Below are 6000 nucleotides of genomic sequence, written 5' to 3' on the forward strand. Positions count from 1 at the left end.
TTGGAATTGTGATAGTTAGCTTCAGTTATTAAATTGACACATTTCCCCTGGAAAGGAGCAACCTCAAATGAGGAATTGCCTTCATCAGATTAGCCTGGGGGGTACTTTTGTAATTGTTAATTGATGAGCACACAGTCTACTGTGGGCAATGCACCCTGAGCAGGTGTTTCTGGGTTGTAAAAAAAAAAGGTCATTGAACAACCTATGGAGACCAAGCTAATAAGCTGTGTTCTTTTATAGCCTCTGTTTCAGTTCTTGCCTCCAGGTTCCTGTTTTGGCTTCACTTGATGAGTGACTGTAAACTGTAAGCCAAATAGACCCTTTTCTTCCCTGTCACGATTTGAATAAAAATGCCTGAATAGGTCCATAGGAAGTGTTACTGGTAGGAGGTGTGGCCTTGTTGGAGTGGGTGTGGCTTGTTGGAGGTATCACTAGGGAGTGGGCTTTGAGGTCTCAGAAGCTCAAGTCAGGCCTAGTGGCTCACTTTCCCTTCCTGTTGCCTGTTTCTGTTGGTGTAGAAGAGACACGGGTTTCTAGTAGTCTCTGCTAAATAGGGCTAAGAGTACAAAGTCCAGGCCCAGAGCACCCAGTTTATGTACAGCTCTCTTATGAAAGGCTGTGTGCTCTTGGCTGAGTGGCCTAACTTCTCAGAGTCCTAGTTTCCTTAGCTCTAGAGGGAAGAATTCCTACCTCCCACTGTTGTTCAAGACACACAACCCTCTTATAACTGATGGCACCAACTTCACAGCTGGCACTTTACTTTCTCCAGCTGGACTTTGTCTCTTGTGTGGTTTGATGATGCATTCCAAAGGTTGTCAAGTCACCAGGAAAGATGACTCTTGGCATCATGCAATGAACCAGAGTCCAGAAATACTGAGCATGTTACAAGAGTCCTAACATTGACCTTGACATGGGCCAACTGAGAGTGAGAACATCAAGTCAGCACTGACTGGGTGCAGGAGCATCTCATTTCATCTTTATAACAAATAAAGTTCTTTTTTTTTCACAAGTGCAGAAATCGAGGGAAAAGAGGAGAAATAAAGTTAGTAGCTCTAGAGGCTGGTGAGATGACCCAGTAGTTAACAGCACTTGCTGCTTTGGCAAAGGACCTAGGTTCAGTTCCAAGCACTTCTATCAGGAGCTCATAACTGTCTGCAACTCCAGTGCCAGGAGATCTGACATACTCTTCTGGTTTCCATAGGCTCCCATACTTAAATGGTGCCCATTGAGGCACACACATAAAATAGAACAAATACATAAACTTTAGAGGAAAAGTTAGTAGCATTAGAAGAAAGATAGAAATTAGGACCTAGGCCTAGCTCAGTGGTGCAGTATGTGACTCATCTCCTGAGGCCCAGGCCTAGTCTTCAGCACCAAGGCCAACAAACCAACAAACAAATGAGATGAGATGTTTGAGATGAACAACTATTTAGTATCAGAATGATAACCATGGTTACTACATGTAAACAACAAAAGGCTGGTTATTTCTCTTTAGAAGCATAAACATGATCACTTGTTTATTCACTGAAGTGATGCATATTATAATACATGATGTTTTTACTTTTTTTTTAAATGAAACAAATTTGTATTTTAGAATGACTAGACTTACAGACAGATCTCAGAGCAGAGTACATGATGTTTTATACCCTTCCTTCCTTTCTTCCTTCCTTCCTTCCTTCCTTCCTTCCTTCCTTCCTTCCTTCCTTCCCCTCTCTCTCTCTCCCTTTCTTTCTTTCTTTCTTTCTTTCTTTCTTTCTTTCTTTCTTTCTTTCTTTCTTTCTTTCTTTCTTTCTTTTTTATGATACAAACTTGTATTTTAGAATGACTAGACTTATAGACGGATCTCAGAGCTGGTACAGGGAGTTCCCAAAGTCCTGCTGTCCCTTACCTTACTACATCTGTTTGTCAAGACTGAGAGATGACTATTGTACAGCGGCTAGCTCCATTTCTCACCAGTTCCCTCACCTTTGTCTACCCTAGGATCCAAATGGTTATGGCTGGGTTTAAACTGAAAAGAATTGTTGCTGCTGCCAGGGAAGCATGCATGCTAACAGAAGAATTTGGGAGGGCATAAATATAGGTGGTACTTTTAAACGTTCATGACTCTGGCCCTCTTGCTACATTGACTGGGAAATGTTATAGCTGGAAATCCCCTGTGCTGTGGAGGCCGGCATCATTCAACCTAAACTAGGCTTATGTCTCTTTCTGCAAGCATTCAGAGTGGGTGTGGAGCAGGAACCAAGGAGAAAGAGAGTCATTATCATCAGAGCAGGGGGGACTGGGGACAGGGAAGAGCTAGATGTATTGAAATTATTCCTTGAGTTCATCTCCAGTGGACTTTCTGTCCAAAAGTGTCTTTAAATCATTTTGTCCAAGTGTGAGCCTTTGTGACAAATGGTAAGGAATCGTGTGCAGAATCTAAGGCTCTCTGTTGTTTGTCTTACCACATTAGAGCTTGTAACTCTCAAAATAAGAGTCCCATGTTGTGGTAGTTTGAATGTAATTGGCCTCCATAGGTCCATAGGGAGCGGCACTACTAGGAGGTGTGGCCTTGTTAGAGGAAATGTATCACTTTGGAGGTAGGCTTTGAGGCTCAAGCCAGGCCCAATGGGACAGTCTCTCCTTGCTACCTGTGGGTTAAGATGTAGAACTCTCAGCTCCAGCATCATGTCTGTTTTTATGCTGACCTGTTTCCTGCCATGATAATGGATTGAACATCTGAAACTGTAAGCCAGCCCCAATTAAATGTTTTCCTTTATAAGAGATGTTGTTGTTATGATGTTTCTTCACAGCAATAAAACCTTAAGTAAGACACATATTAAAGCTCAAAAGAGAGATCAGTGAAGTTAAGTGATTTGCTCACGAACACACAGCTTTTCAGTGTAGAAGGGGAATTCAAATACAAGTTATCCTGACTTAACTGTATGTATGTATGTATATATGTATGTATGTACGCACACACACACACACACACACACACACACACACACACACACACACGCATGCACGCACACATATTTCTTAAATTATACCCTTTCAACAACAACAACAACAAAAAGCCTCATTGGAATTTGGTGTCCAAGGGAAGTCATAACAGTCTGCTAGACATTTGACTAAGGGGCTTAAGGCACACTTTGGGGAGGGAAGGTTTGGGAGACAGTAGGATTTTATGTGTGTGCTGACATCATTGTAGGGTGTACATTGTTGAGTCCCAAGGAGAGATATCAGGTTTTCTTCTTGCTCTCTCCTCTAAAGGGCACTAATAAGAACCCTATGTGGACCCTTGGAGGCAGGGCAGCATTTGCATGAATGAGCTGTTTCCACCAGCCTCCAGACCTATTCAGGGGTCCCTAGAAATTGGCCAAGCTTTGTTTCCTAGGCCAGATGCTTGGATAATTCCCCAAGTTGGTGTTGGAGGGTACACTTACACAACAAAACAAAGTACAGGAAGTGAGAGACAAAGACAGGAGGCTCCCTGGTGTGCCCTATTTACAAACTGCTGCAGCTCCTTCTGGGTGGTATTTGATTTTCTACTTCACTGAGAAATGGGGAAGCATCAGAGTGACTTACATGCCAAAGAGAGGACCCCAGGCCATCCTTCAGCTTCCCTGGCCCCCGAGTCCCCTTCATGTGACAGGATGCCCTCAATTTCTCTCTCTGGGGGGGTCCCAGTCTGAAAGAAGATGGAGCCAACCATCTGTTACCGACTCCTGTGAGCAATTTAATCTTCTCTTGTTCCCAACGAGGAGGATCTTGTGAGAACATAAATTCCCATCAGTCCTGGTTAATCAGGAGCCTGTTCTTTGAAGGGGGTGGAGACCCTGACAGAAGAGACACCCACTGGCTGGGCCACAAGGAGGGTACCACACATGGTAAAAGAAAGGTCACTGAAGAAGCTTTCTTGGCAATCACCTGATCCAATTTTCCTTTTCCAAACAAAGATCTTAGTGCTAGAGGGAGACCATGATCAGCATGGTGACCCAGGGCAGCAGAATTAACAAAGGAGTCCCAGTTTCCAATATGCCTTTTTCCAACACAACAATGCATGACTTGACCACTTGGGGTTTGGTATCTAGATGAGGGGACCAGAGGACAGTAGCCACAATGGCAGTGACAATTACAGCAGGAGCTATGTGGCAGTGTAGAGTTTGTAGAGAAGGCTCCGGTGTCTCACTGCCAGTGCTTCAATCTTGTTTTTTTCCACTTAATAGCTGTGTGACCTTGGGCGAGTTTTCTGACCTCTAGAGTCTATAGGAGACACTCAGGTTTTGAGAGCTACCTTTGCAGTCCCTTATGGTTCACATCCAGTCCTGATCACCTTTCTATGTGACCGATTTCAGCCTTAGTGGGGACTGCCCTTGGGTCTCTAGAATTTCCTTTATCAGTGTGCATTGTAGGCCCAGAGTTTCCTAGGGGCAGTTGTCAGCTAAAGACTGATACAAAGGGATATCAATGTCCTGGCTTCCTTATCAACCCTGACTGAGGTAATATACTTTTTTCCAGAGGTCCCCTACAAGCTTAGGCATGGTCATCCACAGTAGTGGCTAACTAGCTTCATAATGAGCTCCTTGATTGCCTTCTCTCTCCTCAATGCCCCCTGTGCGTTTTACATCTCTCCATCCACTGTTTGTATTTGAGTACCTGCCTTACATCTGTCTCTGCTCAGTTCTTCCAGTCTAAGACAGTGCCTTAGTTCTTCTACTGAACAGTGGTGTCTGCTAGGATACCAATGCAAAGAATGCTTAATCAACAGCTGGGAAGATACTGGGCTGGTGAAGTGCCTACTGTGCAAGCATGAGGACCTGAGGCCTGTCCACAGTATGCCCGTAAAAATGGATTTGGTGGCACATGCATGTAGTCTCAGTACAGGGGAAGCAGCGATAGGTGGGTCTCTAAATCTTTGCTGGTCAGCTGGCCTAGCAGAATCGGCGAAGACCCAGGTTCAGTGAGAGATCTTATCTCAGAAAATGAGGTGAGATAGCGTCCTACTTCCATTTCTGTTCATGTGACAAATTACCCTGACAAAAAACAACTTAAGGGAGAAAGGTGCTTCTTTTAGCTACAAATCCAGGCTATACTTTGTTACTGTGGACAAGTGAAGGCAGAACTACAAATAAATAAATCTAGTCACAGCACATGCACAGTCAAGGGTAAAGAGAAAGGCACTCATATATGCTCGATTGCTTGTATCCAGTTAGATTTATCCATTCTCATGTAGTTCAAGACCTGCTGCCTAGAGAATAGTGCCATTCACAGTGGACTGGGTTTTCACAAATCAATTAACTTGATGAAGACAGTCCCTCACAGATGTACCCAGAGGCCAACTCACTGTAGACAATCCCTCATTGAGACCCTCTTCCCAGGTGACTCTAGGTTGTGTTAAGTTGATGGAGCCAGCATCACAGAGAATAAATGAAGAAGACACCTGATGTATTTGTTTCTTTTCTACTTCTTTGATAAACTACCCTGACAAAAGCAACTTAAAGGAGAAAGGATTTATTTTCACTTATTATTCTTGAGAGGATACAGTCCACCATTGTGGGTAGGAATCTTGACGAGCACACGAGGCCAGTTTGGTACAGTGCACTTCAGAAACAGAGAACTGGAGGCAGAACCGGGTTACAGTACCTCAGACACCACCTCTAGAGGCATACTTTTTCCAGCAAGGCTCCATCCTAGGCTTCATAAACTTCCCAAAGAGCTCCATCAGCTAGGGACCAGGTGTTTAGACACAAGCATCTATGGGGGATGTCCCACATTCCAAGCACAACAACCCATGGTGATTTCTTTCCTTCACATGCACACACATATATTTATGTGTGTATATTCATGAACATGTGCACACACGTGCACACACACACAACCTCAACTTAGTGAGGATTCAACAAATGTTCACAATGTGTCTGATAAGCACTTATCTCATTAAGCTCACTCTGTAGGCCCTATTGCTCTCATTGTATAAATAGCATAATACAAGCCCTGAGAAGTTAATTTCCTCAA

This window comes from Mastomys coucha, unplaced genomic scaffold (genome assembly GCF_008632895.1).
Source record: "Mastomys coucha isolate ucsf_1 unplaced genomic scaffold, UCSF_Mcou_1 pScaffold18, whole genome shotgun sequence".
In the NCBI taxonomy this organism is placed as follows: domain Eukaryota; kingdom Metazoa; phylum Chordata; class Mammalia; order Rodentia; family Muridae; genus Mastomys; species Mastomys coucha.